A 13,790-nucleotide genomic window follows, 5' to 3' on the forward strand; every position below is an offset into this window, starting at 1 on the left:
TCTCCCCAGTGCTGATGCTTGACAACGCTCATTTAAGGCTGAGTCGACCTGGGGAAGGCATCGGATCGGCTGAGATTTTTCCCGTGTGCTGGATTCAAACTCGGGTCGCCGGGTTCGTAGCGCAGTGCGTTGACCTGCGTACTGCCCCCCCCCCCCCCGCAGGAACGCTTAATAATGAATGTGTATGTTGAACTTCTTTCGCACCGTTACGTAGCCAACCGTGTTAATCGGAGGTGCACATACACACACACACAACGTATGTACGCAGATTCAATACAGAGCATTGTTATGCGCGGTCGTAAACACGGGGTAATTTGAGTTCAACTCCCGATCGTGGGTCGATTCAACCAGTCACCGTCATCTCCGGATGAACCGTTCCCCGTCATGGGAACGTGTAGCGTCCACAGCTATCATGTGTTTGTACTTAATGTCGTGTCTTTGTATTGTTTGTTGTTGAAACGTTCTTAGCCGCCCCTGTTAGACATGTGTGGAGAAGAGCTTGATAGCTCATCGGATTCCTCCGGTATAAATATTCGGATTCTGGTATGAGCAGAGAGACACGTCTTTAGTTTTGGACCGAATCTGTCCACCTACGACGTGGCTTGTTGTTGGAGCGGTGGTGCAGCGGTTAGCGCACCGCTCACTTGAGCTATACCCATCTATCCGATCGTTCACCGACCCCGTATTGACCAGCCGTGGTGAAGTATGCTGAATCAACCCCCGCGCCCGCGTTCAAGGCGTGGATAAGCGTTCGTGCAGCAGGGCGACTGTGCTAACAAAGTTCTCAATATTTATAAGAACGTGTTATTATTATTATTTAAAACCTTAGCAAGCGAGCAACGCATTTGAAAGTTTCTAAGATGTAATATTCATGCAGAGCGAGGTGTAGAAATAACAGATTATGTGTGCGTGTGTACAACGTTCTAAATCTACGTGAAAAATTAGTGCGTGTAGTCGACTGAATATTATATGCAAACATATACGTGTATGTATACGTACCTGTATATGCTTGTACATGATAAATGCATAATATACATATACATTTAAGTAAATTTGCAATCATTAATGTAATATAATACGTTATGGTACATGCATACGCAGGCATATAGGTGTACACAGCCATGTAAAACACTAACGTAGAATACCCAGAAATATGTAAGGATATCAATACACACGCACGCACGTGTATAGCTATACACTCATGTGTGTACACATGTCTGTGTATATATTTGGGGAGCGGTGGCGTAGCGGTTAGCGCGCTGCGCTACGAACCCGGCGACCCGAGTTCGATTCCCGCTCACAGCCGGCGACGATTATTTTGAACCGGTCCTGGGCCTCCCCTAGGTCGACTCAGCCTCAAATGAGTACCTGGTGCGGTGTGTAAACATCGCCGCTAGGGAGACAAAAAGAGAGCCGGGCTTGGTGCTGGCCACCCACCCCTCGTGTGACGTGTGGCCTTCATAGGTGCTCGCTAACAGCACTTGCCCCAACAGTCTGTTAAGGCTATACGGGGGATCTTTGTCTTTGTATATATTTGTTGAACTTCTTTCGCACTGTATGTAGCCAACCGTACCAATCGGAGGTGCGGGGGAAGGACATTATATAAGTGTATATATGTCTACGTGTTTATATATTTCCCAACAGTCTGTTAAGGCTATATGGGGGGGTGTCTTTGTGCACAAGAATTATTCAAATTTTAAAGTGATATTTACACATATTCTAGACACGCGCGCGTGTGTGTATAATATATAGACAAAGATCCCCCGTATAGCCTTAACATACTTTTTGGGTCAAGTGCAGTTAGCGAGCAGCACCTATGAATGCCGGCACGGCACGCGATGGGGTGGGTGGCCAGCACCACGCCCGGCCGCCTTTGTCTCCCTAGTGGCGATGTTTACAACACAGCACCAGGTATTAATTTGAGGCTGAGTCGACCTAGGGGAAGCCCAGGACCGGTTCGGATGAATCGTCGCCGGTGTTGGCCGTGAGCGGGAATCGAACTCGGGTCTGCCGGGTTCGCAGCGCGGCGCGTTAACCGCTACACACAAGTGTACAGGGGCACGTACACGAACATTTAGAGACGCATGCACATTCACAACAGCAGCGGCTATTCGCCACTAATTGGCAGTGACGTCAGCACAGCCAGGCTAGGTGCACCGTGAAGGTACGTGGGGCAAAGTGGGGTCACGGCACAGATGGGGTGGGCGAGTGTTGAAATGCACATATTCATTTGCATACACGTTTACACAAAGACAGGGGACCCCCGTGTAGCCTCACAACATACTCCCGGGGCAAGTGCTGTTGGCGAGCAGCACCTATGAATGCCGGCACCACGCCCGACCGCCTTTGTCTGCCGACTGGTGACGTACTCATTTGAGGCTGAGTCGACCTAGGGCGAGGCTCGGGTCCGGTTCTCAGATGATCGTCACCGGCGCCGGTGGCCGTGAGCGCGGAGTCGAACTCGGTTCCACAGGTTGCGCCGCGCGGCGCGCTAACTCCTGCGCCACCGCTCCCTCGCTCTCCGCCACACGTACACGCTACACCGCAGCTGTGCGCGTGCGTGCACGTACGCACGCGCGCACGTGCACGTACGCACGCGCGCACGCGTAAACCCCACACTCACGCAACTTGAGCCGCGGCGTTTTGAAACCACAGTTCGACTCATGTCCAATGTCCCCCCCCCCCCTTTACACCCCTCCACCTCTTCCCCTCCCGGGTAATTCGCAACGGGCGTCGAGGGCTTTACCAAAGCGCGCCGTCTATACAACGACGTTAAAGACCCCCCCCCCCACCCGACCCCGTGACGTTCCAAATCGTTCTAAACGATGGAAAAAAAAATACTATGGGACGTTCCAGGCAATGACCCTTCCGCATAGGAGAAACCATGAGAAGGTCCATCGCCCGAAACGTCGTTTACTGTGTGTGTTTAAGGCGGGGGTTCGGGGGGGGGGTCGGCAAACGAAATGTCAACAAAACAACAGCAACAACAACAAGAGACTTTTAATTATTATTCGAATTCGGTAACAAAAAACGCAAACACCCCTCAAATATGTCACGAGCCGCCGCTGTGCCACGTGGGGATGACGACGTGGTCGTGTTTGGCTCCTTTAATCAATAAATTGTCTCGGAGCGGCCCTTTAAAGAGCCGCACGCGGCTCCGGAGATGCCGGCTGCCGGATCCCCTAGACTTTAAGGCCACAGTGGAGCCGGTGTTGTTGTTGTTGACGTACGCGTTGTTGTTGATGTTGTTGTTTATGCACCACTGTTAACAGAGCAGCAGCAGCAGCGCCACTGCAAAACCCTCGTTCTCTTCGCGAATGACATATTTTATAGTCACCCCACTCCTCCTTCTATATATTGCAAACTTCACGCACAGTAACAATTAACATTTGTATTGTTGTTGTTCTTGATGTCTCGTGTTAATAACGTCAACGGGAGGGGTGGTGGTGATGATGGTGGTGTGGTGGCGGAGTGAATGAATGAATCTCAGTTCGTGAAATGAGATAAATTCACTCACGTCAATGGGATTGTCTTTGTGTAGAATAACGGATGTGGGTTTACAATGTACGAATAGCTCAGGGATGTGTGTGTGTGTGTGTCACAAGTCTATTTTTGTACGATTTACTTGACTGTACAGTACGTGTCATTGTGCCAGGCCCCCCCCTGGCAATCCACTGCTGGATGACCCCCCCCCGCCTCCCACGCTCACGCCGCGCGTGTCGCGGGGTGTTTAAACTTGACCATACTTTACCACGAAGGCGGCACCGCAGTCGAAGTGAGAGCACAGCAGCGCCACACAACTCAGGATGCGCACGTGCTCGTCACAAAGATAAAGATCCCCCGTCTAGCCTGAACAGACTGCAGGGGCAAGTGCTGTTAGCGAGCACCTGTGAAGGCCGGCACGGCGCACCACGAGGGGGGTGGGTGGTGAGCACCACGCCCGACCGCCTTTGTCTTCCCCAGTGGCCGTGTTTACACACCGAACCAGCGTACTCAGGCCACGTGACCGGTTCAGATCATCGTCACCGGTGATGGTGGGTCGCGAGCGGGAGTCGAACTCGGGTCGCCGGGATCGCGGCGCGGCTGCCAAACCGCTCCACAAACAGTGACCACCGCACCCACCGACACACGCGCACGCACGCGCACACACGTGCACGCACGCACGTGCACGCACGCACACGCGCGCAAGAGTGCGTGTGTGCAACGGGTCGTGTGTATGTGTGCCTGCGCGCGCGTGTGTGTATATTTGATGTTCATTACAACACGGATGGCAATCGTGTTTGTCGAGGTAGGCCTCACTTGAGTCTCGGGACACGGATTCGGTGAGGATGTTGCTCCATCGATTGGGACGGCTTCCACCCCCACGCATGGATTTCATCAATGGGTGTTTGGCGTCGTTCGGGACTCAGTGTGTGGGGGGAGCGGTGGCGCAGTGGTTAGCGCACTGCGCTACTACATCCAGCAAGCCGAGTTCCGATTCCAGCCTCACGGCGACCAACACCCATTAACGATTGTCTGAACCGGTCCCGGGCCTCCGCTAGGTCAACTCAGCCTCAAATGAGTACCTGGTGTGATGTGGAAACATCGCCACTCGGGAGACAAAGGCGGCCGGGCGTGGTGCTGGTCACCCACCCCCTTGTGTGCCGTGCCGGCCTTCACAGGTGCTCGCTAACAGCACTTGCCACAACAGTCTGTTAAGTCTATACGGGGGATCTTTGTATTTTGTGTGTGTGTGTTTGTGCACGTGTTAAGCAGCCGTGCAGTGGCTTAGCGCATCGCTACGAACTCGGCGACCCGATTTCGATTCCGACTCAGTCGCGAATATCTAAATCCAGTCCTGGGTGGGCCTCCTTTAGATCAGTTCGGCCTTGAATGGGTACTTGGCTGTGTAAATATCATCACTGGGTGGCCCACCCACCCGCTCAGTGTGCCGTGTTGGTCTTCTTAAGTGCTGCTCGCTAACAGCACTTGCCCCAACAGTCTATGCATGCTACACGGGGGGTCTTTGTTATTGTATGTGCTTCATGTCACGTGAATGTGTGAGTAACGTAGTGTGTGTGTGTGATGCATAGTGATTGTGTATAGCATGTGTGTATTTTGTGAGTGTGTTCAGCGTATGCGTACGAATGTGTTTGTGAATAGTGTATTTATTTATTTCACGAAGCGTCCGTGTGTCTCTGTGTTTGTAATGCACGCACACTCACACTTGAAAGACAAAGGTTTCCCCGTATAGCCTTTCACAGACGAGGGGGTGAGTGGCTCGCGCCGTCCCCGTACATACATATACAAAGACGTACAAATATCACCCATAGACTTGTTGGGCCATCGCTGTTTGCGAGCACCTATGCATGTCGACATGGCACACCAGGGGGTGATTGGGCAGCGCAACGCCCGGCCGCCTTTGTATCCCGAGTAGCGATGTTTACACACAGCACCGGGTACTCGTTTGAGGCTGAGTCGACCTAGGGGAGCGCCAGGACCGGTTCAAATAATCGGCAGTGTTGGCCATGAGCGTGAATCGAACTCGGGTGGCCGAGATCGTGGGACAACGCGCTAACCACTACACCACCACTCCCCACGTTGTCTCTGTCCCCACACACACATACATGTACACACACGTGAACACACATGTGTACATGCACGCATACATACATACATATACACATATACGTAGATGCATGCACACACACGACATTTAAGTAATGTACCGATGGCTTTACGTTTCATCACCACACAATGTTGTGTTGTTTATGAGTGTTGTGTAATTTGGGAGTGTTGAGTTGACTTCGAATGCTATTGACGAGTGTAATGTATGGGTGATGTGCTGTTAATGAGTGTTGCGTGTTATTTGCGAGCGTTATGTATGAGTGTCATTTGTGAGTGCCGTCTTGCTTAAAGAACGATACATGTCCGAGCGACGGTTTTGGTGAGCGTTGTGTAAACTATGATCGTTGCGTGTATCACGAGTACATATATAAACGGTGATGCCACTCGTCACAAATGCCAACCTCCGGGCGCGGCATGCTAACAATGGACAACTAATCATCCCCACACTCCATCACCCCCCCCCCCCCCCCCCCATCTACAACTTTCCCTGTGGTGACGTGAGCTACTTCAGTCAATTCAGGACTGAACCATCACCGAATCGCGGCCTGGAGTGAGTTCTAAGCCCGTCATCGTCACTCATTAGTTTGAATTCCTCCGAGGTCGCTAAAGTTGGGTATCAGAAAGGAGTGACAAGATCCGCTCCCCCCCCCCGTCACAGGAACGTGGAGAAGCCCACCGCTGGCTCGCAGGCGACGCGTCGAAGTGCTGCGAGTTCGATACCTCGCGATCAGTGAGCGCTCACTGAGCAGCAGTGACGTTAAAGACCACGGGATGTGAAAGAGCACGTGACAGTATCAGCCTTCAACAAAAGGAACGTTGGTTATTATGAGCCACGCACGCCATCCCCCCCCACCCCCCCCGTGCCACTCACAAGGGGTTTGGTTTGACCATACTTCACCACGCTGGTCACAGCGAGTTGGTTAAGCGGGGAGACCCAGGAACGCTCCTGGTAACAACACTCGCCACTGATGTCTGCCGTGGCCGTCCCCGCCATGGGAATGTGGAATTTCCGGAGTGGTTGCGAATGAGGATGATCGAGTCGGAACTTGGTTCTGAATGAAAAGTCAGATGCCTATGAGAGTGTATGAATGTACGCGTGTTTGTATGTGTGTGTGTGGAGAGCGGTAACGCTGCGATACGAAACCCGGCGACCCGAGTTCGATTAACTTTCACGGTCACCAACATCGGTGACGATTATCTGAACCGGACCTGGGCCTCCCCTAGTTCGACTCAGCCTCAATTGAGTACAATTGAGTGTGTAAACATCACCACTTGGGAAACAAAGGCGGCCGGGCGTGGTGCTAGGCACCTACCCCCTCGTGTGCTGTATCGGCCTTCATAGGCGCTACTCACTGACAACATTCGCCACAAATGTCTATGAAGGCGATGCGGGAGATCTTTGTCGTTGTGTATATGCACGCCATGCATACATACATACATTAGCGTACGTATCATCTTACTACGCACGTGAACAGATGTGTTGATAAAGGCTATACGGGTGATCTTTGTCTATGAATGGGGCGTTAGTCATCTTATTCAGTTAACCCATAACACCTGGCGCCCGTTCCGCGACCTTCACACTTTACACACATTCCGCACTGTGCACATAGCCTGGCACAGGCGCTACGGTGACGTCACCGCCACTTTAGTAAGCGGCTGCTTCTGTCTGGTGAATGTGTGGACTAGAGGATTAGGGCGCGGCGGTGACGCGGTGCCTAGGAGATGTTAACTGCCTCGCCTGGTATACAGGAGGTCGTGGGTTCGATTCCGACCCTGACGCCTGCTGCTGCTGTATATTTGGAGTTTGCGTGTTCTCCTCGTGGTCGCTTGGATTTTTCTCCGGGTCCTCCGGGTTTTCCCTCCATAGAACATGTATGTGGGTGTGTGAGTCCACTAGTGAGTGAGTCTCTGGGTGAGTGAGTAAGTCTCTGGCTGAGAGAGTGGCTGTGTGTGTGAATACACGTGTGAGTGAGGCTCTGGGTGAATGAGTGTCTGTGTGTGTGAGTGAGTCTCTGGGTGAGTGAGTGTCTGTGTGTGTGAATCCATGAGTGAGTGAGTCTCTGGGTGAGTGAGTGTCTGTGTGAGTGAGTCTCTGACTAAGTGAGTGTCTGTGTGTGAAACTGCGTGTGAGTGAGTACCTGGGTGATTGAGTTTCTGTGTGTGAATCCACGTGTGAGTGAGTCTCTGGGTGAGTGAGTGTCTGTGTGTGTGAATCCACGTGTTAGTGAGTCTCTGGGTTAGTGAGTGTCTGTGTGAGTGAGTCTCTGACTAAGTGAGTGTCTGTGTGTGAAACTGCGTGTGAGTGAGTACCTGGGTGATTGAGTTTCTGTGTGTGAATCCACGTGTGAGTGAGTCTCTGGGTGAGTGAGTGTCTGTGTGTGTGAATCCACGTGTTAGTGAGTCTCTGGGTTAGTGAGTGTCTGTGTGTGTGAATCCACGTGTTAGTGAGTCTCTGGGTGAGTGAGTCTCTGTGGTTGTGAATCCACGTGTGAGTGAGTCTCTGGGTGAGTGAGTATCTGTGTGTGTGAATCCAAGTGTGAGTGAGTCTCTGGGTGAGCGAGTCGCTGTGGGTGTGAATCCACGTGTGAGTGAGTCTCTGGGTGAGCGAGTCTCTGTGGTTGTGAATCCACGTGTGAGTGAGTCTCTGGGTGAGCGAGTCGCTGTGGGTGTGAATCCAAGTGTGAGTGAGTCTCTGGGTGAGTGAGTGTTTGTGTGTGTGAATCCACGTGTGAGTGAGTCTCTGGGTGAGTGAGTCTCTGTGTGTGTGAATCCACGTGTGAGTGAGTCTCTGGGTGAGTGAGTGTCTGTGGGTGTGAGTGAGTCTCTGGGTGAGTGAGTGTCTGTGTGTGTGAATCCACGTGTGAGTGAGTCTCTGGGTGAGCGAGTCTCTGTGGGTGTGAGTGAGTCTCTGGGTGAGTGAGTGTCTGTGTGTGTGAATCCACGTGTGAGTGAGTCTCTGGGTGAGCGAGTCTCTGTGTGTGTGAATCCACGTGTGAGTGAGTCTCTGGGTGAGTGAGTCTCTGTGGGTGTGAGTGAGGCTCCGGGTGAGTGAGTCGCTGTGGGTGTGAGTGAGTCTCTGGGTGAGTGAGTGTCTGTGTGTGTGAATCCACGTGTGAGTGAGTCTCTGGGTTAGTGAGTGTCTGTGTGTGTGAATCCACGTGTTAGTGAGTCTCTGGGTGAGTGAGTGTCTGTGTGTGTGAATCCACGTGTGAGTGAGTGTCTGGGTGAGCGAGTCGCTGTGGGTGTGAGTGAGTGAGTCTCTGTGGGTGTGAGTGAGTCTCTGGGTGAGTGAGTCTCTGTGGGTGTGAGTGAGTCTCTGGGTGAGTGAGTGTCTGTGTGTGTGAATCCACGTGTGAGTGAGTCTCTGGGTGAGCGAGTCGCTGTGGGTGTGAATCCACGTGTGAGTGAGTCTCTGGGTGAGCGAGTCGCTGTGGGTGTGAATCCACGTGTGAGTGAGTCTCTGGGTGAGTGAGTATCTGTGTGTGTGAATCCAAGTGTGAGTGAGTCTCTGGGTGAGTGAGTCGCTGTGGGTGTGAATCCACGTGTGAGTGAGGCTCCGGGTGAGCGAGTCGCTGTGGGTGTAGCAGTAGGCTCGCTTGTGACGCCGCGTGAGGCGTCCTGTCACCGCGAGGAGTCGCGTCTCAAATCATCAAATAACAATTACAGCGCGATCTGCACGCGCACAAGAGACACAGCTCACCCGTATAGCCTTAGCAGACGGTTGGGGCAAGTGCTGTTAGCGATCACCTATGAAGGCCGGCACGGTACACGAGGGGGCGGGTTGCCAGCACCACACCCGACCGCCTTTGTATCCCCAGTGGCGATGTTTGCACACTACACCAGGTACTCATTTTGAGGCTGAGTCGACCTAGGGGAGGCCCATGAACGGTTCAGACAATCGTCACTGCTGTTGGTGGCCGTGAGCGGGAATCGAACGCGTGTCATCGGGTTCGGGGTAGTGCAGCCGTGGTCGCGTGTATTTTTCTCCGGGTCCTCCGGTTTTTCCCTCCATAGAATTGTACGTGGGTGTGTGAGTCAACTCGTGAGTGAGTCTCTGGGTGAGTGAGTGAGTGAGTCCCTGGGTGAGTGAATATCTGTGTGTGTGAATCCACGTGTGAGTGAGTCTCCGGGTGAGTGAGTGTCTGTATGTGAATCCACGTATGAGTGAGTGTCTGGGTGAGTGAGTCCCTGGGTGAGTGAATGTCTGTGTGTGTGAATCTACGTATTAGTGAGTCTCTGGGTGAGTGAGTGTCTGTTACTCCCACACAAGGCTACAAAGACAGATGCACACACACACATTACAGGCCTACACACACCACACACTACAAACCCTTCTCCCACATACAACTCCTGCGCCAAGGGGGGGCATTCGTCATCCAACAGTGGATGAAGGACCAAGGGTGAATGGACATCGCGATTATTATTACGCAGAGACTCGCGTGACCCCGACCTCTCTGGGAGGTTACACTAAAACTCAACTATTTTTTTTATTGTACCAGGTAAGGCCCACTGAGATGTATTGCTCTTTTTCAGAAGCGACCTGGCCACAAACGATATCATGTGGACATTTACAGCAGCCGAAATCGTGTGAAAATCCACGCGACCACGGGGAGAATGCGCAGACTCCAAATATACAGCAGCAGGCGTCAGGGTCGGGATCGAACCCACGACCTCCTGCATACCAGGCGAGGTAGTTAACATCTCCTAGCCACCGTGATGATGATGAGAGAGAGAGAGACACGCAAACTCCAAATATACAGCAGCAGACGTCAGGGTCGGGATCGAACCCACGACCTCCTGCACACCAAGCGAGGTAGTTAACATCTCCTAGCCACCGTGATGATGATGAGAGAGAGAGACACGCAAACTCCAAATATACAGCAGCAGACGTCAGGGTCGGGATCGAACCCACGACCTCCTGCACACCAAGCGAGGTAGTTAACATCTCCTAGCCACCGTGATGATGATGAGAGAGAGAGAGAAACACGCAAACTCCAAATATACAGCAGCAGACGTCAGGGTCGGGATCGAACCCACGACCTCCTGCACACCAAGCGAGGTAGTTAACATCTCCTAGCCACCGTGGCGCCTACACGGGACCAGTCTCGTGGCATCCACCTCCGAACGCAGCCACTGGGCTGTGTTCAGCTCTCTGTTAGCGGCCCTCAGCTCATGGTGGATATTCCATATTCCCATGGCGGGTCCAGTACGAACATAGCACGTGCAATGTCGATGTCACCAGAGTGGTGCGAATCTAATTGATGGCCATGAAGCGATATCAGTATTTGATGATGCTTGATTACGACGATGATGATGATCGCTGATGATGTTTCATTATCACTGATGACACTGCTTGAAGAATATTGATGATGAATGAGGATGGTAGTGATGACCATGATGGATGATGCTTGATGATGATTATTGACGAAAATTCTTGAAGATAGTTATTGACGATTAATGAGGATGGTGAAGATGATTATTGATAATATTGGTGATTAATTATAATCATGATCGATTCATGATGAGTGATGATAATTGATCGATGATGATTGATTGTCGATCGATGATGATTGAAGAAGAAGATGGTGTTGGTGGCGATGATGATGATGTGGTGGTAGCGATGATGATGATGATGATGTGGTGGTAGCGATGATGATGTGAGTGGCGCGCTCTGAGCATAGCGACACCACAAGCCGAATCTTCATCACCCAAACCCCTCCTGGCGTGCCTTTGAGCCACATCAGCCACATCAGCCACATCACTCACATCACCCACATCACCTACATCACCCACATCACCCACATCACCCAGGTTCGAACTCAAGGCGCCGTCTCAGCGGCGCCCTCTCCTGACCTCTTCCCGCTCGAGTTGGCTCGTCCCAATGGGAAACTCGATATCTCGTGTTGTACAGTACGCCTATTTTTTCCCACTGGCACATCCGAGCCGAGCCAGCACGGGGCTAACACGGTACAGTTTTTTTTACTGCCGAACCATGCTACGCCGGTCCCATGAGACATCTGAATCTAGCCCGAGGGTCAAACAGGGCAAGGCGCGGGGACAATGACGCCTCCGTTGATGGTGACGTCAGTCAGTACTCCGTGAGGAGGATGAATAACAACAGCGCATCGTGCCCGCGTCCACTACATGCGTTTCGACGTCGCACATACAAACTTTGAAAACTCATCAATTGTTTTTATTTCATCAGGTAAGGCCCCCACTGAGCTACGTAGCTCTTTTCCCGGAGCGACCTGGCCACAAATGATAGTTCAACGAAGCGGCTTATCGTGATTCTGACTGTGGAGGGAAAAACCAGAGGACGCGGAGAAAAATCCACCCGATCACGGGGAGAGAAAGAGACACGCAAACTCAAAATATACAGCAGCAGGCATCGTCAGGGTTGGCATCGAACCAACGACTTCCTGTATACCAGGCGAGGTAGTTAACATCTCGCCACCGTGACGCTCATTGCGTGCAACGTTAACGGCACGGTTCTGCTTCTGCAATAAAAAAAAAACCCACGCATTCTGACCCGCGACGGTTTGATGCTCGGCACGGCCCTGGCACGGCTCGGATATGCCAGTGGAAATAACTCGGCACGGGTCACGGTCACTTTCCGCCTAACAATGAATACGAAACATCCAAAGTTGCGGTTGTGTTGGTGGAGTGTCACAGCAGAAATGTCGGTGGCTAATTGGGTCCATAATGGCCATATAAGAGATGCAGAACTAGCGCCTTCTCTCCCTCAGTTCGAATCCACGTGTTAGCCGTCCAAACGTGAATAAAAGCGGATTCTGTAAGCGTAGCGAGTTTGATGATTGTTGTGACTGCACAACAACAACAACAAGAAAAACATTACAATTACATGCTTTGAATTAATATGTCTAAATTACACGTCTGAGAGATAATTACAGAAATATTATAACATTTCTGTAAACTCTCTGAGCAATGAACGCTCTTTGCAGGACACGTCGAGTCGCGTGTTTTCGGCAGTAGTTCTGCGACATCATCTTCCGGCGCCGATCTCTCATCCAACGCGAGGTGGAACGCCGCTAGCCAGCCGTGATACGTCCCGAATGGAAACCTCTTCGTTTCATGGCCGCACGAGGCTACGAGGAGGGGGGAGGAGGTGTGGGGGGGGGGGGGTGAAGGGGGGGAGGGGGTGTGGGGGGAGGTGAAGGGGGGGGGTGAATGAAGTAAATATCAACAAATGGTTGTAATTCCCCTGGAGAGAGCGGATTACGATATTGATTTATTCACCCACCAGGGCGCGAAGAGGAAAGCAGTATATAATCACAACACAACATTCATACACTCTTGCAATTTATATCCAAAGTTAGTCGATAGTTCAAGTCGTTGGTGGGCGTTTTCCAGCAGGGCCCTGCCCCAACCAGAATGGACGCTCAGTCTATCCGCGAATGTGGGGTTGGCATTGCAATGTGGAGGAGGGAGCTAGGGACCACCGGAGAACACCCGTCACGAATCCGAGGGGGCAATAACTCTCGCGGTTTCGCACAGAACGGGTTCCCCAGCCGACTTGTTCCTGCTGTCATCGGTGGCGAGATGTTAATTACCTCGCCTGGTATACAGGATGGGTCGTGGATTCGATACCAGCCCCTGGCGATGCCTGATGTATATTTGGAGTTTGCGTGTCCCCCTGTCCCTCTCACCGTGGTCGCGTGGATTTTTCTCCGGGTCCTCCAAGATGTTGACTACCTCGCCTGGTATACAGGAGGTCGTGGGTTCGATACCAGCCCCTGGCGATGCCTGATGTATATTTGGAGTTTGCGTGTCCCCCTGTCTCTTTCACCGTGGTCGCGTGGATTTTTCCCCGGGTCTTCCGTTTTTTTTCCACCCTGCTCCACGTTAGAATCAACATCACCCGTTGAGTAGTTTTTGGCTGCGATGCATTTCCACGCGATGATGATGAGACACTTCGTTGGGCGATCATTTATGGCCAGGTCGCTTCTGAAAATTTTTCAGCTTTTAAGCTCAGTGGACTTTACCTCTAAAAAAATAGTTGAAACTAATAATAATTATTTTTGACATTTATCAGGCGGATTTCATTCATTGATCCAAATGCGTGCCGTGCATGGAAAGTAGGACATAAATTGAAGCCTGCAGGGTAAACGTCAAAAATAGGCGGCTGGTGAGGTGGTGGTTAAAGACTCCTAGCAGCTTTGGCA

The sequence above is a fragment of the Lampetra fluviatilis genome, chromosome 50 (assembly GCF_964198595.1).
Source record: "Lampetra fluviatilis chromosome 50, kcLamFluv1.1, whole genome shotgun sequence".
Classification (NCBI taxonomy): Eukaryota; Metazoa; Chordata; class Hyperoartia; order Petromyzontiformes; family Petromyzontidae; genus Lampetra; species Lampetra fluviatilis.